The sequence below is a fragment of the Sinohyriopsis cumingii genome, chromosome 6 (genome assembly GCF_028554795.1).
Source record: "Sinohyriopsis cumingii isolate HCF-2022 chromosome 6, ASM2855479v2, whole genome shotgun sequence".
Classification (NCBI taxonomy): domain Eukaryota; kingdom Metazoa; phylum Mollusca; class Bivalvia; order Unionida; family Unionidae; genus Sinohyriopsis; species Sinohyriopsis cumingii.
In genome coordinates this window covers 142,189,159-142,215,229 of record NC_142966.1, presented here as the reverse complement: position 1 = coordinate 142,215,229, position 26,071 = coordinate 142,189,159, and the positions used below count along the sequence as shown (strand labels likewise).

Here is a 26,071-nt window from a genome sequence, read left to right as displayed (position 1 = left end):
CTATGTATGTATCTAGCTATGTAGACCGCTCCGGTGGCCTAGTGGCTAGAGCGTCCTCCTCGGATGCGAGATGTCGTGGGTTCGATCCCCGGCCGAGTCATACCAAAGACTAATAAAAATGGTACTAACAGCTGCCTCGCTAGGCGCTCAGCATTAAGAGGTTTGTGTTAGGACTGGTCGGCCTGGTGTCAGGATAATGTGACTGGGTGGGACATCATGATACATGTCTGCGGCATGATGTCCCAGTGCTAGACATCACTATACACTGCCACACTGTAGACATCATAGCAATACAACTGAAAAATTGTAAAAGATAGGTTAAAAATACAAATCACACACACGCACACACACACACACACACACACACACACTAGCTATGATTTGTAACTAAAAGTTTCCAAGCTTCTTACTGTTTCTAGCTATGTCTTGTAATTAAACGTTTCCATGGTTCTTACTATTTCTAGCTATGTATTGCAACTAAAAGTTTCCAGACATTTTACTTCTTTTAGCTTTGCATCGTTACTAAAGGTTTCCATACGTCTTACTACTTCTACCTACGTATTGTGCGTCAAACATTTATCATGTCATTTTCATTCTAAAAGTGCATACTTTTTCCATTCATTCCTATAGTCTTCCTATTTTTTTTTAACTTTTCATATATCCGTCTGTTTTTCGTATTGATATCAATGATGTTCGCATATCACGCACTCAATATGCTCTTCCTCAAAGACTTGTAAATTAACTGATAACGCTAAATTCCTTACCTGTAAAGTCAAGAAGGCAGCCCTGAACAAAAATTGTGTTGTATTTTAAACTTTTGTCTGTTTTACCAATTTAGAGTTTAGGATTTTCACATGTATCAACAGTCAAAAAACCAAACAGATAGATCCACACGTCCTGTCTTTAACCGGAGCATTATCTACTGACGTCTGATTACTTTTTTATATATATTGTATTCATAAATTAGTTTTGGCAAAACGCCAACCCATATTTTTTTTTTCATTTTCAGTTAAATATTTCCACATTATAGTCTTCAAATTTATGTTAAACCTTTGTGCTGCAGACGCCCAGTTATACTCTACTGCAAAACTCTTTTCCCTTAACAATCTTTCGTTGTTGAAGATTTGTCCAAAAGTATAATGTATGGATGGCATAACCCTACTTAGTTTCTACTTCACAACCCAGGCGTATTTTGAGGCAACATCTACTACTGTCAAAATATACTTGTATCCATCTTTCTTTCATATGCCTGGATGCATCTAATGTCTGCCTGCCACTGACCATCCACGAGACTAACAGAGACCCCTTGGTAGGAAATTGGCTTTTAATTCTATTATATGCTATGTAGGTAAACTGACTAGTTAGCGATTCATTCATTTCAGCGTATTTTATTAGTTTTTGTTTATTTCATTTTTTTTTTTCGTTACTTTTAAATTTGTTCTCAGCGTTGGATTTTATTTGTGTAAGAAAAGGGACTAAATCGACTTTCAGGATCGGCTTTATATACTGTTTTTGTCAGACATTCAGAACAGTACAAAAATGTTAAGAAAAAGCTAATACTTTACACTGGACAAATTATCTTGAGACATTATTAGCAAATCAATAATTTTTGGCAAGTTTAGAGCTTGAGAAATAAGCAAATGATCAACGACAGACGTACACACAGTATGGCAGCGAGTACAAACAGCAGCATCCGCAGATGAAAACAACTCGAATACGATATTAGCAATAACTATACCTAATAGAGCTGTTCAGTCAGATATAAATATCGTTTGATGTCATTATCCCGCTAGGCATTGCGCCGTCCGCCATATTGTTTTCGGCCAAACATAGAATCATCCCTCATTAAACCTTATTGTGGTTTTCATGGTAGTCTAAGCGATAACATTTATTTTTACGTTTAAATAATGGTTGTAAAACATTGTTTCTATGGTATTTGCCGTAGTGACTCTAGATATATCAATAATGATTACATGAAGAGAGTTATTTTCATTATATTCCCTAACCCAAAGAAAGATCTTGACAGGTGTCGTCTATGGATTAGAGCTTGCGGAAGGGAAAACTTTGACCATTTACCACCATCAACAGATATAGAAATGCACCGACTGTTTCCTGCTTCTATACACTGTCTGACCCTGCAAAGATAGATGTAGTATAATAATAATAAATAATAATAATAACAGAGTACAAGAAACTAACCATTTAAAATTGAATTTTCACGCCACACCTCGGAAAAACCCTGTGAACCTAACCGACAGAAAAAAAAAATACCACATATTACAGAACAAACTAATTCATCACTAAATTGCCCTTTGATACAGAAATGATACAGGCACATAAGGGCTTGGAGTGATAAAGAGATTATTAGGTCACATATCTTTGTTCTCACGGCCGTTTAAAAGATAATAATATTTTGCGTCTGCGAGCTAATGAATTGGAGGGGGGCGATATTATGCATTGCTGCTCTGATTTTCAGTGCAAGGAACGCTTTTTTTTTACAACTCAATCCAACTCTTACACTTAGAGCGAAATTGTAATGATGCTTTGGTGGTCTATTTACTTTTTTATGTTGCTGTTTTGAGGATGATATTATATAGGCACGATGCACGTTCTACGTAACCGTACTATTGGAAGCATCGAATGCATGCAATATATACACACTGAATTTTACATACCTTTTGATCAAATCGCTTAGATTTCCACTGATGCTGAGATCTCTGCACCGTAATCATTGTTTCAGCTGCAACACCACTGAATGAGTTTCTATCAAAGCATAAGGTAATTTTCCACCAGGAACATAATATTCTGTCAGTGAAACGTAACGGTACTGAGCCGCCATATTGTAATGTTTGTCTGAAGCTGGGGCTACATTCTATTTTTATGTACGAGGTCGTGATTCGTGACATCACAAGAGGTCCACAGCTGAACAATCCTAATAGGAACTCCCCATAATACAGACGGGATCAAACTGCCATCAAGCAATATCCTCTGAAATCTGTTGTGCAATGCATCTTTAGTTAGTCTTTATTTCAAGGCAGTTTCATATGAAGTACGAACTTTATATAAAATAATACGTTTCCGATATATTTTTTAAAACTGGGAATCGACCTTAAATTATGAATGATTCAATCAACCTATTTAAGTCAATTTTTTCAAGGACTATATAAATGTCAGGAATAAAACCAATTTGTTTTGTTTTAACTCTCGGGTTTTGATAGTTAAAGATGTGGAGTACAAATATTTCTTTGCAATACAGACTGCAGGCAATCTACAGAGTTACTTCAGGAAAGTCAGCATAGTCATGTCTGTGTAGGCGTCAATGGGTAAAACACCCAGTAAAGTCGGTGCAATGTCAATGTAGGCGTCAATGGGTAAAACACCCAGTAAAGTCGGTGCAATGTCTGTGTAGGCGTCAATGGGTAAAACACCCAGTAAAGTCGGTGCAATGTCTGTGTAGGCGGCAATGGGTAAAACACCCAGTAAAGTCGGTGCAATGTCAGTTCGTGTTTATCTAGATAGTCCGTGTATGTGCTTAATGCAAACCGATGACGTCACTCTATTGTAAGTATGTAGTGGGGGCCGGGGTTGTACCAAGTTTCACAAATACACAGTGGGCTGGGTAATGCATTAGTTTGATTCAGAATGTTCGCTGCGATCGGATAAAAGCTGTACTCGTTAACCCCATTATCAATAAAGCTGAACAGGGAACGTAATAGCTTCTCTTTTTTTGCCTCTTTTATCCTAGTATAAATTTTGCTGTACTTAGATGCATTGATGTCCAAATGGCTACATGATTAAAACAGTAACACGCTATAATGGCCGTTAAAACAACCAAGAACAATCACACAAGAATGTAATACTATCCTGTACACGTTATAAGCAGCACGCATCGTTTGTTATATTTAGTCGAGTGCATTTGGCTACAACGCTTTTTTGCATGTCTGTTAAAAAGAAATGCGTCAGTAAGGGTTATAGGAGTTCCAGCTAAACATAAATTGATTCATGACACAAAACCGTATCCTGAACGTCAATGATCTGTAAAAGTGTTGGTACTGTAGATATTATGACTTTATTGAAGGCAAGTCATAACTACGACAACTTTCCCTGTTTATTGTTTCATTGTCTAACATTATTCAGGGTTAAAATCTGACGGCGTTGCGGTCATAAAAGTCAATACGGCTGTTTACAGCTCTTGTGGCATGCTGTGCCGTCTGGAACAAATATAAACAGATTTTTATTCGATTTGGACGTGGAGACCCATCCAGACCTGGTGTCACTTAACTTTTCATATTTTTTCCCCTGGAACTGAGATTTTATATTAGGATTACTTTGCGTACGATACATATCTCAAGCAGAGATGCAGTAGGCAGACATCATAAAAAATAAGTATGCATTTTTGTCTTCTTAATTTTGTAAAGAGCTCAATAACACAAATGTCGTCCTTGTTCACAGTCTATTTCAGTATCCAGATTCCATATACAATCAGGAGTTAGTACTGTACCTATTTCCGTTCTCCTTTTTTTTTGTAGAAAAATCAATACATAGCCTAAAATCTAGTCTGCAATAAAACATACAAACAATCTGTCATCTAATCGGTCGAGGAGAATCGTATGCTCAACACCTTAATACAATTTGCCTGTGATGTCAGTTTCAGTACTGAGTAACAATATTATCATATACTTGAACGTTTGTTATCATCTTTAATTTTTGCAAAGACACGTACGGTCTGCGAGACTATCGTAGAGTGACGTAATCTGATATCACCTGTGTATTGTATAGTCTGCAGATGTATATGGGCCTAAATGATTATGACTCAAGAAAGGTTCTATTCGACTTTTTCCTTTACAATGTGAATACAGGTCCATAGAAAGGGATCACGGGCCCTGGGGTACGAAACATCCGGGCATCTCTTAGTTCTTGTTCAACCAGTAACACCTTTCTGCGTTGTCCGGTCCCCTTGGGGAGGAAGACGTGGGTCATGAACAGTGTTGTTCGGTCCGGGACCGCCTACGGATATATCGCCAGTTGCCCCCCCCCCCTTGTCAGCCCTTTGTGCATAGCAAGCCGAAACTACTGTATTGGAAACGAAAATAATCTAGTACGAGGAGGAACGATTAATCTTTTTAGTGTATTTATATGTGCGAGCGTGTGTCTGTATAGTTTTCTTAGAAAGATGGTCTGGTGTGTAGTAGAAAACTTTGAATTAAGACGAGCTTTGTTATGGCACCACAATATGAAAGCAACCCCTCCAAATAAATTAGTTTGATTTGGACATGAATCCCTCATTAAACAGTATTAAAGGTGGTTTGTACAGAAAGACATGAATATTCTCTGAGCATAACTGAAATAGTCCTTTGTCGGTGAAATCTCGACTAGAATCTTGTGTATAAGTATTACTCTCTCTCTCTCTCTCTCTCTCATCGATTCACTCTGTATGCTCCAAGCGTAGTAGCATTATGTTATTTCTTCGCGTCTCTCATCGCATTAGCATGGAAAGGACTGTGGTTTTGTAGGATGCTATTTTAACATTGTCATAAACCATGATCATAGGTTTATGTTTGAATACCGCAAACTAACAATGTACACAGATGAACCCCTGAATCAGTGGACAATATAAACACACACAGAATACCTCTCAGGCAATGGAATGTTTGTTTCAATACATTATTTAAAAAATATAACAAACGTTAAAATTGATTTTCAAAACTGTCCTATATCTGATTGTTTCATGCAACCTACTAATACATTAAGCAAATTTTGAGTAGTGTTTATTTGGCCACGTGTGCCGCTCACAGACTTTGTATTTGATGCTTGTTTGAACCAGCAGAAAAAATAATACAACACATTTATTCAGCCGCCACAGCTAACAAAACTCTGGACAAAACCAATGATAAGTCAATTCGTGCCATGGCTCATGTGACAACTTATACAAACCCTCTAACAAAAACCAGAAATGTTGGCATATGGGTTAATTAAATAAAGCATTGATTTATTTATATTTATTGTATGATTTTATTTGAATATAAAGCCTTTTTGTGTTTGTCTTTATGTATATGCAATGTATATTCAGCTTTATCTACAAACGCCAGAGAAAACTTGCACTGACACACGGCCTTGATGCTCCGAGAAAGCACATGAGAATGATTGTAGAGTAAATTATCCGAAGCAGGACATAATCGTTGTTTGGACGTTTTTCTTCACAATGCAGTATCAGCTGTTGTGCACTTCAAGGTTAATCAAAGACCAAATTGGACAGACTGGTCCAATTACAGGCCTGCGGACCCAATATGGCCGCGGGTCATTTTTTTTAAATAATATATCTGTATGGCCCGCCTATGGAGCCTGCATAAATGGGGGGGGGGGGAGTAAATATGTTGTGGTCAGCCACAAAATTTTACGGATATAGGCAAAAGCATGTTTAGAGATGAAATGCCCCCCCCCTTCCCCCCTTGCCCCTATGTGCGGGCGCCCATGAGGCCCACAAATTTTACATTTTTGGTCCATATAGCCCAAGTTGTTGAAAATGTGGACCGCCCTGGTCCACGATAATGAAAAGTAGGTAAAATTTAAAGATAGTTCTTTCTTTTGTCTCCGCCAAGACAATTAGACGTGCCCGAGTTGTTATCAGGAATGCAAGTAAACATCATTCAAATCGTCTGCTGGAAGTTTAATCAATCTATTGTCATCACAAGCAAAATGTTAAGAATGGTTTTCTTAATATCTAAATCTAAGGAAGGAAATTTCAGGATGTTATTAAACACGTTTCCCAAATTTTTTTCGAAATAGAAATTTAGTAGGATAGGGTCATAGTGACCTGGATAAAAGTAATGAATGCGTCAACTTCAGACTACGTACACATCATGTTATTCTTTTTCTTTTCATTAATCCTATATCTGAACATTGTTGCGCGTGGCTTCACTGCTCGTGATAATACATTGTTTACCACTTCGCTCGTGAAATATTTCCATATATATATATATATATATATATATATATATATATATATATATATATATATATATATATATATTCAAAAGAACAGAGATATTTGATCTTTTATTATCTATTTCATAAGGAGATATAAAGATATCAGTGGGATCCCCAAAAATTATATTGCCAATGGCTATATTATTCCAGGAAATCACTATTATATCGTTTTGCGAATTATATCTATCCTTATACATATCGTTCAGACCTGTATTTCCATAGTTACACCCATTTCAGGATGAATAGATCTTAAAATGGGACAAGAATGTTGACCGACTTGTATACATTATTGTGATTACTGAGAAGGCGTGGCCGAGTGGTCTTAAGCGCTCACAGTTACGGATCACTACCATCTCACCTCTGTCTGCGTGGGTTCGAGTCTCGGGCTCGGCCAATATGGGTACGTGAGAAAGCTTGCCAGTAGCTTCTCTTGGGTTGGTGGTTCTTTCCGGGGTTTTCCCGGCTTCTTCCTCCACCATTTATACTGGCCGCCATGTATAGCCTATCTTGTGTTGAAAAATGGCGTTAAACCCTACAACAACAACAACTGAGAGGACGCCGTCAAGAATGCCTAAAAATAACTCCAAAACAGTAAAAAGTAGGCTTCAGGTATTAGGAATTCTGTAATTAGTGTTCCGCATTAATCATGCATATTGTCAGTGACTGAACTAATGACCTGTTGCTATTCGATATTCTGTCACCTGTACAGTATCGTATACGTCTTACACTGAACGACAAATGGTACACATTTGAAAAAAACAATATTGATTACATATAGTATTCGCATTATTTTAGGAGTGATTTTCATCAACGTCATAATCATGCCTGAAAACGATGAAGAAATCAGGCACTGATTAGTGTCGACTGCAAACCGTAGTTAAGTGACAATTGAAATTTGGTCTTAATATTTGGGTGCAGCATATGTTACCAAAATAGACTGATTTCTTGCCAGCACACAGAATTCACTTCTGAATGCAGAAATAAACAAATAATAATAATAACAAAATAGCAGCCAATATCCTTACAAGTAAATAATTAAAATTTGTTGTTTAATGATGTTCCGATCTAATGTCTGTTGGAGCGTTCTATCATATTTCTAGAGTATCCCAACTGAGCTATGTACGCTGAATCAGTCTGAGCAAAACACGTGATTACGAAAACAAAAAATCTCTTCATTTTCGTATTAAAATAGTCATTAATAGTGATTAGTTTTACAAAATATACAATCTGAACATTCGTAAAAACAAATGTGGCTGTACTAAAATTATTGTAAAATTCCTGAGCTTCTTTCTATTGATGTAGTAAAACAATCGATAATTGCTTTAACACAGAATGGATAAACAAATCCATGGAAATGAACATTTTGCCTTACGAATATAACATTTGTTTAAAAATCTACATTTTGTAGTAGGTAGAATGAAATGTTTCACGAGAGATGACCGCCATTCGTAGCAATACAAAATATTTCCACTAAAAGCCAATACAATTTTCCTCTTCATTCCTACAATACATTACTACTTCATGACAATATAATGTATCCACTTCAGGAAAATACATTCTTTCTACTTCATTTCGACACCTTTTCACTTCATGACAATATATTTCTATATTTCAACTCAAACACGTATATATTCTATATTTATTTAAAAAGAAGCCGCGACGGCTAAGAGGTACTTTAAGTGATTGTTCGCGAGTTTGAATCGTGGCCATATCCGTCCAGGGCAGCTATTGTGGTCACTGTGTCCTTGGGCAAGGCACTTTACTCCCATTCCATCACATAATATAACCTTACCTTTGTTGATGTGCCATTAAGACTAACACAAAATTATTTTTTCAAATTTTGTTTGGAAAATTACTTTGAAGTTTGTTTTTCTTTTATTTTGGCATTTTGCATACAAAATAATCAACAGTGTTACACGCGCAGTGAATAACAGTAAGCAAAAATTGAGATTCCGCTAAATTATGAAAGTAATCATTGCAAAATACTTCCATAACATGCATGCTTGTCCTATTTACTTTAGCTTACATACGACTAATAGAGTCGCTTATGAAAGGAAAGCTTGCACATGCGTGCTTAAATACAGTCTCTTTCACATAGATTATAATCCACCTGTCAAAGTTTCGGGATTTTTAACCAAGCAATACTTTCTCTTTCTTAAATGATATTGCGTTTTTAAATTTTTGTTATTAAGGTCAATATTGAAAACACACTGAATTAAAATTAAACTATGCGTCAAGATTCCAATTTACACGTACATTTTTTAATTGCTTGTTTGTGTTAATCTAATGAGATAATGGTCTTAATTTGAATTAACACGGATGGGGTTTACATTTGTATATTTCTTCTTCGTTGCTCGTTTTGCGTTCCGTCAACATCAGCACTTCTTCCAAAAATATAACCTTAAACATTACTGTAAGACGGAATTGCTATTCGCACCCAGAAATGTTGATTTTACCATTCTGTTTTTATAATAGCCGATCGAATTTCACCCTAAAAAATAGAACAGAACATCCTTTTCATCAACGATACCAAGAAAAGCAAAGCTTTTCACATGACGTTACTTTTGATGCCTCCTGATTTCCCCATATAAAATTCATTTGTAGCTCACACAAAAAAGAAATCCTAAATGTCACTGATAACTTGAAATATCAACACAAAATAAATCCTAAATGTCAGTCATAACTTGAAATATCAACACGAAATAAATCCTAAATGTCAGTGATAACTTGAAATATCAACACAAAAGGAAATCCTAAATGTCAGTGATAACTTGAAATATCAACACACAATCAGCTTAAGTCATTGATAACAGTGACGTGGGAGTAAAATATTAAACCCTGCCAACCTTTGAAATGGGTATACAGATTGTGTTCAATTGTTCAAACATTAAGCTATGAATAAATATGTTTTTATAGGAATTTTTTTTTTTCAGAAGGAATCGAGTATTCCCAGGTATATTTAAATTTGTTTAAGTAATATTAGAAATCAGTAAAACACATTATTTCCTTATCGAAAGTGCCACTCCATATTTTTTGTTTTTGTTTTTGTTGCTTTACATTTATTTAGGCAGTTTTCGCCTTTTGACTGGGTATGACATGCACTTTCATTGCTGTTTATCGTCTTTTCACTACGGTAATATCCAATCGTGTTGTTAACTTCGATGTAACCCCACAAACAATGCAATCAGCAATTTACACAGCTGACCATTGTGAAGTATTTAGTAGTCTCCAGTAACCATTGTTATCATCATGTAGAAAATTAGTACAGACTAAAGTGGTCTTGAGAACAAAATGATGCCCGCGTTATAAATGAATAATTTTCTCTTTACACTTGAACTTTTGATGTTTACATAACCATTTAATCTGTAATTTAAACTATACAGCCAGTATTGTGCAGACATACTTTTTAAACCGCATGCATACGTACATTGTGTGATGTGGAATAAACGATGAAAAACAATAAAAAGAGCATATTTTTGGTTATATCAAAGTACAGGTACAATAATGAGCTTATTAAAAAAAAAAAAAAAAAAAAAAAAAAAAACGTTGCTATTGTAATATTTTGAAACCACTGTTCTTAAAATCTGATCCAGAAGCTATTATCATTGTCCACTACTATAAACCTAAATTTTCCTGGGCCCTGAGTAACCTTTGAGTGACAAGCGGTTGAACAAGGATAGTTCATGCTTCAATAATTACCTTGATTAGCCACGAGAGAAAAATCACGCAGAATTCACTGCACATCTAATTCCTATACATTCTCATATGAACAATATACAGTGAACATGCTGACAGTAGCATGTCACAAAATTCAGTGTAGTCATTAATATGGAAAGTTTAACATCGAATCACCTATGTATTCGTACTTCTACTTGCACTGGTTAGAAATTGTCTTTTGAGCGGGTAGGATGTATATAGCACGATGAATTCTTGTGGTAGTACTTCTAAAACTGCGTCCAGTCACCAAGTTTCATGATTCTAGGTAGGATAATATGCATATAACATGCCAAAGGTTCGTGTGGTGATGACCTAAACGCAAAAACTGAACCAAAGCTAGTAACAGATAAAATACGGGTAACAATGACCTTCTTTTGTTTAAAGAACATTATAGCAACAAAGATGCTTATTGCCATCACTTTCACGATTCTAACACGAAAGGTACCTGAGAGACGAACTTGAAACACAAAATTTAAGCCAAATCTGTGTAACGTAAACTATATACCATAACGACATATTACTGAAGTGAAGGAGCAGAGCTCACGAAGATGCACCCTTCCACCAGATGGCATTATTCTAAATAGGTTAATATGTGTGTGTGTGTGTGTGTGTGGTACTAAGGTGTATTTCATAATAATCTATATTATTGTTTCATGAACAAATAGTAAAGCTACAAAAATGAGGAAAAAATTAGCGAAACTTGAAATATGAGTCACAGTGATCTACCTTTAACATGAGGGTGTGCTACTCCTCAAGATGCACATTCTTAGCAAGTTTCACGATTCCAGGTAAACAGTATTACATAGGCTTCCCAAAAAATTATGTAGGAGCAAAAACTTTAACCTAAGCCAGAAAAATGTGAATTGTAGGTCACATTGACCTTCTTTTCTTGTAAGGACGTGATACTAATATAGATACAAACTTTCATCTACTCTGACGGTTTTAGCCAGTTCAGAGCTTGAGAAATAAACTTAAAAGATAAATTGTAACCAAAGTCATTGAAGCTTGCAATATACGAGAGAGTGAATCGATTTTGTGACAAGGCTATAGTACTGGTCAAGATTTATCCCCGTGCTCTCCTTCATGTTTCTAGGTAACTATTACGACTAGATAATAGAAAAGAGCGAAAACCAACAAGTTTTGTTAAATTCAACAAAAATTTTATTACCCTAGAATACACAAGGAAAACTTAAAAAGGACTTACAGTGTTGTATTGCGAACTAAATCCTAAAATTGTTTTTAAAAAATATATATTACCAGTCCTAATGAATATAGTTCTAATGTGAATGTGTTGGTCACCCTCTTTTAGCATGTGACGTGGTGATGTCACAACAGTCTTTCGATGAATCACGAATAATATAATCCAAGATGTCCTTGTTTGAATTCACTATAATTCCCAAATAATGTTTCTGTCCAAGAATATTATTCAAGAGTATTGTGCATTATCAGAGAATAATAATAGTTGAAATAAATAATTCCAGCCAAATCAAATACTGAACACAACAATACCAATGATTCTGCTTTAAGAGCTTACATGGATAATTTTTAGATGAACAAAACTATTAAGCCGTTTACTTGATTTAGATCACAATTAGCATTTTGTAAAAATTATTACTGAATAATAGAATTTTCCAATCTAGAACATTTTGTTGCTAAAATTATAATAGAGAACATGGTAAACATAATGTCCTTGACTCATAACAAGATAATGATCATAATATTTAACTCACACTCTTAAAAAATATTAGTCATGAATTACTTGTTTACCAAACACAACACCAGTGTCTTTAGTCAGGAACACAGTGGGCTTGATTTTGGACAAGGTTAACTCCAAAATACATTTAAAAATAACATATAATGATGAAGGAAAAAACAAAACAAACAATCCAACTTAAATATATGGCTTAACGAAGAAAACAAACGCACCAGGAACGTACAGCTAACGTGCATGCATGTACCATGCTTATACCCATTTCCCCAGTGTGTTGCTATGAACCCATTGAAAACTTCAGGTAGAGTCTAGGAAGAAAGACTGCTTGAGATTCGGTTGTAAACATGTATATACTTTTACTCTGCGGAAGATGTCGCCGATGCCGATGCAGGGTAGTAATATGCTATCTACTTCGTAGAGGAGAGATAGCAATCAGCTAAAAGAAAGTTCAAATACTTGCATTCATTATCGAAAAGTGGCATGCATGGACTTTGAAAAAATTGAATTAACAAAAACAAAAATACAAATAAAGTTGTTTCCAAGAAAAAATGTATTAACTGGAAGTATAAGCAAAACATGTTGTTTTATTGGGGGTGGGGGTGGGTGGGTTGCGTGTTAAAATTAAACTATGTAACAGTTTCCTTGACATTATTGAATAATATCAAGGAAGGAGGAGCTCAAAGCTCAAAGCTTCAATTTCCCCGGCATGATATTGTCAGTAATATGTTAAAAGTTCCATTAAACAACAACAACCACACAGGACTGTATACTATCCTATACACGTTGTACGGAGCACGCATTGCTTGTTATTTACTTGTGTTCAATTGGCTACCAAGCACTTTTATGTGTCTTGTAAAACGTTACACATGTTTCAGCCAAAGGTAATTTGATTTATGACACAAAGCCTTATCTTGAATGTACATGATCTATAAAAGTGTCTGTACAGTGGATATTATGACTTGAAAGTATGTCATAACTTCTTGTAGTAAAATTATGCAGATAGAATGAAAAGTATTTTTGGAGTTTTAAGTTTGCTCACCTATGACTTAGTTTTATTCTTAAAGAAATTGAGAAATTCTAAAATTTCCTCTAAGTTTTCAATGAGATGAAACAAGACACTTTTCAAATGAATATGAGGTACTGTGACTGATTATTAATCTTTGGTGCCTTATTCTGTGAGAAATTCATGATTGGCACTCGGTAGTAAAATATATTCAAAAATCTGAATTTGATGAGGAGCATTTTTGATGTTCTGTGAAACTGAAACAAGTCTAGTCTTTTACATACTGCTCTCTAGCCATGGAATTCGTAACCATTTGATAAAAGAATATTGTAAATCGGACAAGGTATTGTTATATTTAAAAAAAAATGTTTTTCTAGACTTTTTTATTTAAAAAAACGTCTGCTCATCGTAAATATTTTCCTCGTCAGCCATCTTGCTCAGTATCAAGATTCCAGATTCAGTTAGGAGATAGCAGTTTCTATGTTCGGTTTCATTGTTTGGATAGAACAACCAAAATATGGCCTCAAATCAGTAACACTAAAACGCACAAATAATTTGACGTCCAATCAATCCTGTTTTTGGACGCCTACATCTAAGTTGATGTAGAAATTGTATGATCGTCTCCATGGGAAGGAAATATTGTGTAAACTGCTTCATTTCGTTATACATGCAGTTTTGGACAAATAAAATAGTGAAAACAGTAATGCAGAGAAAATACTAGCTAGTACGTTTTCGGATGCTGGTGACGTTGGTCTGCAACACATTAATATTGGATGAAGTCAGATAATGAAAGCTGTCAAAGTTTATTTGGAGACTCGCCTATTTTTTAAAATTGCCTGAGATGCCAGTTTCATTATAGAGTAACAAAGATATGATGCACTGGAAAAGTTTCCTGTTATCTTTTGTCAAAGACTCGTACGGACGGCGAGACTATTTTTGAGCAACATAGTTTGATATCAGCTATGTATTGGATAGCCTGCTAAGAAACTTTCCTATTTTCTTTCAATGGCGAAGCAAACTGATTCTGCTGTATTAGGAATTACTGTGGATTTATTTGATACGATGACTATGTCATAAACCATGATCATATAGTTATATAACCAAGATTATCAAACCAATGCACACAGGAGTCCTAAATCAGTGGAAAATATGACAGTACATATGGGGTCCATTCAACCGATGGACATTTGGTCCAACTTACGATGCAAGCGTTAGAGTTGCTTTGTTTCAAACAAACTTCTAAACCATTTAACCGTCAGTGGTAAACCTGACATATTTAAATTTTAAATAATTTTTATACGGCCACGTGTACCACATAGATTCTACATTTGATGCATGTTTGAATTAGCTGAAAAGAACCCACATCAGATAGCATTTTCATTCAGTTGCCACAACTATTACAACACGGCATATAATGAAGAATACGTAAAAATCGTGCAATAAATTGGTGCATGCAGCAACTTGTGCAAACCCTTTAGAAGAGATAGGTAAAAGTTTGATTATGGAACAACTGAATCACACACACACACACACACACACCGACGCAAAACGAGATTTACACTGCTGCACTGCCTTGATGTTCAGAGACAGCGCGTGGGACTAGTTGTAGGGTAAACTATCCAACGCTGGATACAAAGATCATTTGGATGATTTTGTTCACATTACGGTATTAACATAGGTTACGCTCTACAGTTTCGTACTTTGCATAGGGTTTAATTTTTAAAGATTTTGTCAGGTTTCCTCATTGGTCATGCTGGCTCTTTAAAATAATCCCTTGTATATCTTACGTATTGTTATAAGAACAATTAATTCCCTCATATTTGGTGCACGATTATTTTAATACCTGCTGAAGTTAGTGTACTTTGGACTACAGTCTGCTTTTTCGAGGATGTAGTAGCAACCATTTTGCTCCGATGTGTACTTAGATCAATGCACGATTTATACAACAAGAACATGCAAACAAATTTCAGGCCAGCCGCAGTACGTGAAACTAGTTTGGACGTATGTCAACGTTGCCTCCAATGTGCATGTTGCAAATGCAAACAACTTCAACTTACACCTGTCACTCTGTCAGAAGTACGTAACATCAGTGGAGCACAACATTTATGCACAACCTGTCCAAACACAGAGCAGCTAGTGTAATGAAAAGTTGCTAAAATCAAGAGTGGTCTTTCCCTAGTCTCCGACCCAACCGTTAGACGTGCCCAACTAGTGATCAAGTTAATTTCATTCAAAATGGCTACAGGAACTTCAATCAAAATCTATTGTCATCACAAACAAAATGTTAAGAATGGTTTTCTTAATATCTACATCTAAGGAAGGAAAGTTCGGAATGTTATTAAACACGTTTATTGAATTTCGATCGAAATGGAAATCCAGTAGTAGTAAATGGGGGCACCCTAGCGTCAAGGGGAATTAGCATTACAAGACCCCTTGGGCAACTCTAGCGTCAAGGGAAAATTAACATGGAGAAAAATCGTGGGTCAGATTAGCGTCAAGGGAAATTAACATGGAGAAAAATCGTGGGTCACTCTAGCGACAAGGGGAATTTAACATGGAACTATAGTGTGGGTCTGTCTAGCGACAAGGGGAAATTAACATGGGAATAGAGTTTGGGTTTGTCTAGGGACAAGGGGAATTGAATATGGGATTTTTTTTTAAATTTAAATTTAAATTTAAATTTAAAAAAGGGGTAGGCAATGGAAAGGCTATCTCTTTTCGAGAAATATGGCTGGCCCTGAAAAGGGCCTTTGGGTTTTCTTCTTCTTCTGCTTCTAATTTCTTCTTTTTCTCCACCAAGTTCTTATTTTATCTCCAACACTCTTTCTCTTCTTCTCTTTCTTTTTCTCCTGCTCTTCTTTCTTCTTCTCTTCCTCCTCTTCTTTCTTCCTCTTCTCATTTTCTTCTTCTTTTTCAATCTTTTCGTTCCATTTGCTTATTCTTATTCTTTCCTCTTCATCCTCCTTCTCCTCCTTTATCTCTTTCATGACACCACTAATCTTGTCCTTTACCTTTTTTAAGTTATTAATTTCCATCTTTACACGATGGGGACTATAGGAATAATGGTCTTCAACCAGTCTTATTAACATCTGCTCCATCATTCCTAAGTTGTCTGAAACGTCTTGTAATGTTTGTATTTTGTCCATTTGGTTAGAAGCCATCTTCTTTTTTTATTCTTTGCAGAATGGTTTGAACGACGAATACTATGGGTTCTTATACTTAAAGCGCGTACGTGAAGGAAAACATCCCCCTAAAACGTAAAATTGATCTTACCTAGATCATGACCAAACAACTCGCGAACGTGAAGGAAAACATCCCCCTACTTTTTCATTTCATATAATAAAACCCAAACTATACTTTCTCATTTCATATAATAAAAACCCAAACTATACTCTCCACATACGCTAAGAAACAATAAACAAAATCCATAATCTACTATCCACACAATCTTACGTGAGCGCTTACAAAACCCAAACTATACTCTTCACATACGCTAAGAACAATAAACAAATCCATAATCTACTATTCACACAATCGTACGTGAGCGGGTACAAACACAAACACAAACACACAAACACAAACACACAAACACAAACACACAAACACATACGCTAAGAACAATAAACTAATCCATAATCTACTATCCACACAATCGTACGTGAGCGCTTACAGAACCCTAACTATACTCTTCACCTACTCTAAGAAACAATAAAGAAACCCATAATCTACTATTCCCACAAACATGCCTGAGCTCTTACAAGCACCAACACACAAACACATACCCTCACACTATCTTAAAAAAGAGTTAGTGTTTATAATCACACTACTCTACCTACGCACATTGGCAAATCGATCGTTATTTCTTTTCTAGAGTATTGGGTAGCCCTGAAAAGGGCTGTTTTTTTTTGTTTTTTTTTTGAACTTCATGGACACCTGGTTAATGGTGGCACCTTCCAGGCCTAGCGCCACATACACATCTTGTCCCCCAGTTACTTTTTACCTTTTTGGGGGAGAGAGCAGAGGCAGGATATGTCGCTTCAGAATCCCAATTTTCGCTCTCTGGGATTCTGAAATTTCTTCTTCTTCTCTCCTTTTCCTCCTCCTCCTCTTCTTTGTATCTTCTCTCCTCCTCTTTGTATCTTCTTTCCTCTTCTTCTTTATATCTTCTCTCCTCCTCTTCTTTGTTTCTTCTTTCCTCCTCCTCTCTTATCCTTCCCTCCTCCACAATGGCTTCCGCGGCCAGTTCATTTAATATGCGCCTGGCATATTCCAGATGCACATGAAGTTCCAACAGTTTCTCCAGTCTCGTGTTCATTTTTGGTGTTGATCAATCAACAAGGGTAGCTGGACTGCCGAACGAGTTTCAATTTATAGTGAAAGCGCGGACGTGAACGAAAACATCCCCTAAAAACATAAAATTGATCTTACCTAGATCATGACCATAAAACAACGCGCCGACCTAAAAGAAACACTCACTCACTTTTTTATGCTACCCATCACTATTTTAAAATTTTTTATAAATCACTTCAATAGACTATCCACATACGCAAAGCAATCCAATCTAACCCCAAATTTACACCTCAAACACCAAAAAAAAAAAAGACATCATTTTAATCTACTATCCATACCAACTTACTTAACCACTTACAAACACAAACACACAAACACATACCCTCACATTTTTTTTAAAAAAGAGTTAGTGTTTATTTTCACACTACTCTACCTACACACATTGGCAAATCGATTGTTATTTCTTTTCTAGAGTATTGGGTAGCCCTGAAAAGGGCTGTTTTTTTGTTTGCTATGGCATTCTTTTTTAGTTTCTAAGAATGCGATGTCCTCTGAGGATAGACTTTCTGGCGATAGGTCTGCTTCTTCGGAAAGAGAAGAAGAACTCTTTGGTGTCGATACGACAATCGACAAAGCCTCTGTCAGCTTCAGGCTGCTGCTGCTGCTCTTGTTGTTGTTGTTGCTGCTGTCTCTGAAGTCTGTACTTCTCTGTCCATTCTTCTTTTTCCCTGTTCATTTCTTCTCTGAAGAGCTCTTCTATCAGGTCTTCAGTGATTTTTAACATTCTCACATTCTCTATTTCTTCTGGCTTCGGTATCAGACTGTGTCTGACCCTATGCAAATTCACGTAGGCTTCGTTGAGTTTAGCTAGTTTGGAGCACATCTTCTTAGGAGGATGAGTCGACAATGGATGGTTAGACTGGAAACAACCCGGTTCTTAAAGTCAAAGCGCGAACGTGAAGGAAAACATCCCCCACACGGTTTTTGAGTCGCAACGTTTAGTGAGTGTCATGAGAGGGATAGTAAGAAATGAAAGAGCATCAATCCAACATTCTTATAGCTAAACAAAAGACAAAGGCATTTTTTTCAAAACACAACATTTTTTATTCAAAAATCACTTAACACTAAACAACAACTCTAACATTTTTTAACAACAATGCAACACTAAAAGTTTCTCCACTAGGTAAAGAGGGATAACAGTCTTCCATGGTTTCTAGTAATCTAGGATGACTTCTCTCAAACTGTTGATTTCTATGGTATTATCGAATTCTGCATACAGGATGACGTTCACCGTTTCATCAGGGTCTCGGTCTTTAAACTGAATTTCCACACGAATCTGGCCAGATTTTATAGGGTGGAAATGTCCCTCGTCGCTGCCTTGGTCTGGAGTGAAATCGAAAGCCCACAAAGCGTAGCCTCCTGCATAATCCTCGTACGTAATACCGTGACCGGTATTGGTTCCTAACTGTCCGGTGGCTTCGTACAGGGACAAGTACGATCTCAAGTAATTCTTCTTGGTAAAGTCAGGTTCAAAGGGTCGGGTACACAAGGTCTTGCCATCGCGACTGACTTCGATTTTGGACACGCCAAAGTGTTGAAAGTAGAAAGGATTTTTTTCGGCAGCTCCGTTGAAGGCTGTATTCTCGGCGATACCAACGATCAAACGTTTGGGTAACTGTCCTTGGAACAGATGATCTTCGATCATGGATCGCTGTCCCTTGGGAATGGTGAAGGTTTTCACTTCCACGCGTCGTATGGGATACTTGGCGGTCGTTCTGCTCAACGTCTGACTGATGTCGTTTCCCACTTTAGGTAACACTTCCACACGGCGTACGTAGAGTCTGGCTTCTAGGATTTTGGTTTTGTAACCGTCACTATCAGCCATCAAATGAAAAGCGGCACTGCTACGATTCAGTCTCAGGCGGACATCCACCCCGTTCAGCAAATACTTTTCTTGCAACCACATGTCCAAATGCAAACGATCCATCAGTTCTAAACTTGTGTCGGCATCTGTTCCGTACGTCAAGAGATTTTCCAGGTAGGCACGATAAGGGTAAGTATCCATGCTGCTACTGACCAGTTTGTTATTCAAATACAAGTCCACTCCACTGAACAAGGAATGCATGAAATTGTTGACGGGAGCTACTGCTTCATCGTCTATAGCACCTCCAGTCTTATCTAGAATTTTGACTTTCAGGTACAAGTAACTGCTATTCAGATCGATGTAATCTTCGGGCTGTCCTTTGATTTCAAACTCGATGGGAGCGGAATCGGTCAGTGAGGAGACGGGGTGAAATTCCACCCACTGGGATTCTTGCATCGTCATCATCGTGGGGGGCATGGCAAACAGATCCAGTTCCGTTTTGGAACAAGCGCAAGATTCTCGGTGCATCATTTTTTTGTCTCTTTTCTCAATAATCGAAAACGTCTAAGTCTCGAACGGTTCTTCTTTTCTTGGCCTTTCTCGCTTGAAGTCTGGTGAAAGGGTGTTTTCTTCGTCGTCTCTTTCTGCCTTGTCCTTGCTGAATGCCTGACTCGGTAGCGTGCAGGGCATTTATAGGTGTTTCTCGTTGGTCTAAAATGTCTTTGCCCGTTTGCAGCAAGACATTTTTGCCTGCCCTCATGAAGGCTTCTTTAGGGTTTTGTTTGTCGATGATGACATTTTGGAGAAATTCTTTGCCTTGCGTCAGTGCCGCATCTTTCAAGGCGTGCAATCCGCGTGTCACCATCGGTTTCAACACCGGGGCCACCGAACGAAAGGCCGATTTTAACATATCTCCTAAGCCGTGTCCTCGCTGTTGAGCAACCCCTCGCTACACTGGATACATGACTTAAGAGTCGTGAGAGAACCGTTTTCTAAAATGGAGTTTCACTGTGACTTTTCCTTTGGTGAATGGAATATTTTGTCCCAGATCTCCTTTTATAGCAATGTTGACCGTGTCCAAATACGACTTACTGACAGGCAAATAGTGAGGATGGACAAATTCGCGGTGGACGTGGTAAGTGTTTCCACCTTCCTCGTCAGTGTTCGTGGCAGAATCCACTTTGAAAGGAATGACACGCAGTAACGGTACGGAGGTGTGTCCCACCACGTTGTACTCCACCACATCGGAATACACGAACATCAAATTCAGTCCTTGGTTCAGTTCTACCGGGGCACGAAATAACTTGCTAAAAGACTCGTTGTCGTAAACGATGGGTAATTCGTTTTTCTTGATCATGGTCTTTCTCATGTCCATGTCTCCGCCCAACATGTCATACAATTCAGGACAAAATAAAATGGACAGGATTTTACTCCGTTCAAATTTCATCAAGAAGCGACGAGCTGCTTTGTGGTACTCCATGGTGACATTTTTGTTGACATGCTCCAAAGCTTTCAGAAACACGACATTAAACCTGGAGGTTATGGTGCTGACCAAATGTTGACCACTAAAATAATAGCCTGGGGGAATGAACAAGTGATAGGTGGTGTACTTTTGTGTACGGGTTTTCTTGTCATATTTGACATTGCTATCCATCCACTGTTGCATTTGCTCGTCATGAACTTCCACATCAAATTGATTTTGATTGGGAAGGACATTGAGGACTTGGGTCGGGTGAATCATTTCTACTAAAGCCACTTCCCAATGGGCTTCGTGATCTAAGGGGATGGCCTGAGGTAATTTGGCCGTGTAACAGCACAATGTGTTCTTGGGAAACACCTCCATGGAACTGTCACTGGGTAAAGTTAAGTAAAATTGGTTTTGGTGACTCATAATTCCAGAGTTCTGTGGCTGTCCGAAGGGTTACTGGATGTCAGAGGCGTGTCTCCGTCTAAAATGGGGTTCTGGTTGTGATTGAAGTGGTGACTGGCACTGGCACTGGACACAAGGTTCCCGGGGTTCCCGTTTGAGGTGAATTTCAGGGAGGGATTAGGAAGCAGGTAACCGATGCAACTGCTCAATAAAATGGTCCACAATTGTTTGTCTCCTTGTTGCAAACTCAAATTGGCGATGGCTGCCCCGATGACACAATACACCACGAAGATTTGGCAGAAAAAGACGATTTGCGTTTTAGGCACACGTTCTCCACACCACACCCACAAGGGTTGTTTTTGTAAATCTTGCACAGAAGAACTAGGTGAAGGAGGAGTGGTCGACGAAGCTGTGTCTGCTTTGTGAAAGGGCATGATGGTCACTTCTTTTTATAGTCGATGACTTGCGAAGCGTCGATCCAAGAATCAAAACTGGGTGGATATCCTTTCCAACGTACTTTGACTTCTTTGACACGTCGTTTGCCCACTTTACGGGTTCTGCGTTCGAGAATGCTTTCGATGTCGTACACGTCGTCTTCTTTTTTGGTGACACGTTGTAACTCGGGCAAATAAAACGTTCCTTTGAGCACTTCTCCGTTCATGTCTTCCAATTTATAGACGGCAGGATGACGGCCATGCACTCGTCCAGTGACGCGAAACAATTCGGTCGTCCAGTTAGGTAAGTAACCTTTGTCGAAAGTGCGTTTGGTTTTGCCAATGCGCACCCAATCTCCTACGGTCAACTCTCCACTTTTCTTCGGGACAGCCCTCGTCGGGGACGTACCGAACAGGCGCTCAAACACCAACACTTCGTTGTCGGGAGTCAAGTCTTGCGGGGCACGTCCGATGCTTCGATGGTAAGATTGGTTGTACGCTTGCACCAGGTGCGATAAGATGTCGATGTACTTCAGAGTGTGGTGATGCGTAAAATATTTCCACATGCGTTCTTTCAAAGTGCGTTGAAAACGTTCCACGATGCTGGCTTTGGTTTCGGGATTCTCGGTGGTAAAAAAATGAATGTCACGTTTCTTTAATTCTTTTTGGAAAGCTTGATTCAGAAATTCGGTACCTTTGTCCGTTTGCCATCGAAGAGGGTGACGACCGCTTTGTTTCAACACCCGTTGCAGGGCTCGCACTAACTCGCTGCTCGATTTGGAAGTCAAGGGCACGACCCAGGCAAATTTGGAAAAGACGTCGATGACACAAAACAAATATTTGTAGCCACGATTGTAGCTGGCCAAATGAGAGACATCGGCTAAATCGGCTTGCCATTGATGATCGATGCCTTCCACTCGGGTGCGACTTCTGGCAAACTTGCGTCGAATGGGTTTGTGTAAAGTGTAGGTAGCTTGTTCTTGTAACCATCGTTGCACTTGAGGTAAACGGAGACTTTTCAGTCGCGTTTTGGCAGCACGATACAATTTTTGAACTCCTGCGTAACCTGCAGGATGGAAGGGATCGTAGTAAATGCTGGCTAAGACTTTTTCCATTTTTTTGTGTTGGTTGGTGTGTTAATAAGACACCCACTCTTGGAGGATGCTACTCTTTTTCTCTTGTGGTATTTTCTTGGATTGCAATGCTTTGCGTGTGCGGCTAGCAATAGGTGTCGAAGAGGAGAAGGATGTCTGAGCGGGGGATATCGGTTCTTATTTCACTTCTGTCTTCACTTTTGTCTTCACTTTCTTTTTCTCTTGTGAGGAAGAAGGGGTGGCCATCATCTTTTTAATCCATCCAATTCTGGAGGTAGGTGGTGTTGTTAACTTGCGTACTTTTTCTGGTGGAGTTTGAAACCCTTCCTCTTCTTCTCCTTTTTCTGTCTTGGTCACGGGTACTGGTGGTACTAGTACTGGTACTGGTGATGGTGCTGGACTTTTCATCAAGGTCTTAAAATCTTTCAGAGTGGGTAGAGCTGTTTCGTCTAAAGCTTTCTGGTGAAAGAGTTGCAGTCGTTGCAAGAGTTGACCGTACTTTTGCGATTTTTCTGTTTCGGACAAATCTTGGCGATCCATCAAGGACTGCAATTCGTGTTGTAACTGGGACATCTCGCTCAAATGGGGATTGGGAGGTAAATGCGGGGTGTGTTGTTCTTGCCACCGATGGTATTCCATCCATCGTTTGTAAGGCACTAAAGCTAGTTTTCGTCCTTCCATGGGGTTGTCAGGGGTCGATTCTGAGATCTTGGAACTTCCGAGGCCTTTTTATCTTGCTCCCACCAGTCCTCCCAACATGGTTCCCAAGACTCCTTTCAGTATGGGGCCTAACAAGAGAGGCAAAATACCTCCACGTTGCACTAACATCTTCTTTTTTTGACGAATGGGAATTTTCTTTCGAACCATTTGGCGAAGAACGTGACGATGCTTGCTTAAGCATTGTTTCTGGTGTTTGGACAAAGGGATCGTGCCTTTCAAAACGTTCAAACAACATTCGCACACGGTATCGATGACCTCTTTGGAGGCTGTTTGAATGAGTTTTTTTCGTAGGGGTGGAGAAGCTTTGGACAGGACAGATAACATGTCCCCATGTTTGGCTAAACGTGGTGGCAGTCCTTTCCTTTTCTTTCCTTGGGGTTTTCTGGAGGGTGACATCTTTGAGTCTTCAGGAGCACCAAAAAACACTGATACCCGACTTGGTCACAGGCCTTTTTTATACTGGAACGCGTCGCCACTGATTGTCTTTACGTCGTAATTGTTTGAGGACAGGCATGACACGTCGTGCAGGGGTACGTAACGGACTAAATCGAGCCAGTTCTTGCTTGGACAAATCCAGTAAACTTTGTAACATGCCCGATCTTTCTTGAACTTTGATTTTGGGAGAAGGTACTTTGTGAGCAGCAGCCACTGCCACTAAATTGGAAGGTCCTGCCACTGGGGAAGTTCTTTTGGGGGTCATCAACGGAGAAGTTCTTGGTGTGATCAACGTCTCCAAGTACTCTTCAGTTCTGGGTGTCATTAACGGAGAAGTGGACAAACGTGAAGCTGCCGGAGACGCAGTCACCGCCGTAGCAGGTCGTGGTTTGCGAGTGTAAGGTTGCGTCCTGGCCGAAGTGCCTCTCTTGCGACTAGTTTTCTGTGGACTTTTCTTTTTCTGGGGGCTTCTTTTCTTTTTCCGGGGTGGTGGTGGTGTCTGGTCAGAGGAGGGTCCTGCCACTGGAGAAGTTCTCCTTCTTGGGGACCTGGTCTTTTTCTTCTTGGGGCTTCGTTGGACTTTTGTCTTGGGTATAACTTTGGGGCATTAGGATCCCATCTTAAGAGTGAGCGAATGATGACCCCTCCTAGAGTACCGCTCCCTCCAGGTTTCAAAATGATTTGTTTTTTGGTTTGAGTGTCGATGCGGGGATCGGCCAGTTGAACCAAAGCGACTTTGTTTCGATCGAAAAAGCGTTTGATTTGATGAGGAATCTGAATGATTCCTTGGAGTAATTGACGTGCCGTCACCGTGAACCATCGTAAGACTTCTTTGAGACTAGCTTCTAAGACACGAGCTCGTGTTTGTGGATTTTTTTCTCGACTGATGCCATACAAGGCACGAATCAATTTGACGGGAAGATGCGACTGAAGGGACGTCATGTTCGCACTGTGTGAGACAGACGAAAAAGGGTCTGAGGTTTTTATAGATTTTTTTATGGGGAGTGAAATGAAGTCGAGGACGGAGACGTGTACAGGACAGGCCCTCCGTCTTGGCACCAGTGGTGAAACAAGTGAGTACGAAATCGCAAATCCTCGGGAGTCGTAGGTTTCAAATCGACGAGTAAATAGGCGTGTGGAGTTTGAGTGGCATCGTCGTACGCCTGAGTCAGCCAAGGCGTTCCTAACTGTTTGGCTAAGACTTGCACTTGCGATTTATCTCGAGGGCTTTTAAACAAGACCACGTAATGCGCATTGAGACTGATGGTGCGATGGGCTTTACTTTGTTGAAACAAATTTTGGGTGATGTAAACGACACTGGCATTACGGTGATGCCCTTTGCGCGTGAACCACAGTTTAATTTCTTCTTCGTCTTCTCCTAACATGTCGTCGAAAATGACCAAATGGGTTTGACGGGAGTCAGAGACGATGCCGTCGTCTTCTTTAGGAATGCCTTCCACAAACACGATGGAATCGCCTTGACTTTCTCGCAAGAGGCTGTACGCCGATTGCCACTCTTTGTAACACCACATGATCCGTTGAGGGGGCCGATCGATCAAATGATGTTTATGTTCGATCAAACGTTTGACGAATTCAGTTTTGCCAGAACCGCTAGGTCCAGCAATGAGCATGTTAAAGGGATGGCGAAGATACAAAGCCTCCCAACTGGCACGATCTAAGTGTTCGTCGATGACTTTGACAGTAGAGGAAGAGGAAGCAGAGACAGTAGAGGTAGCCATGGTGTGAGGAATGTCACTTGTGACACGAAAAAACAAACAAGACAAGAGTTTATATACTTTTTCAGAACACGTTTATTGAATGTTTTTTTCAAATATGAATACGAAAGACAAAAATACATAAAAGCCAAAGGCTTAAGTACAAGAATAAAAGGCACATGAACGTGGAATAAAAAACAAGTGTCTGTACAACAACCACATGTTTTGGGT

At 38.7% G+C, this 26,071-nt stretch overlaps 1 long non-coding RNA gene across 1 annotated transcript; it reads right to left on the bottom strand.

Moving 5' to 3' along the window:
* Positions 1-1,485: 1,485 nt before the first annotated feature.
* LOC149798157 (uncharacterized) lies at positions 1,486-3,032 on the bottom strand. Its single transcript, XR_016421585.1, has 2 exons — positions 2,676-3,032; positions 1,486-2,135 (listed from the first exon to the last, which is right to left on the bottom strand). It is a non-coding gene; the product is annotated as an uncharacterized LOC149798157 (long non-coding RNA).
* Positions 3,033-26,071: the final 23,039 nt, after the last annotated feature.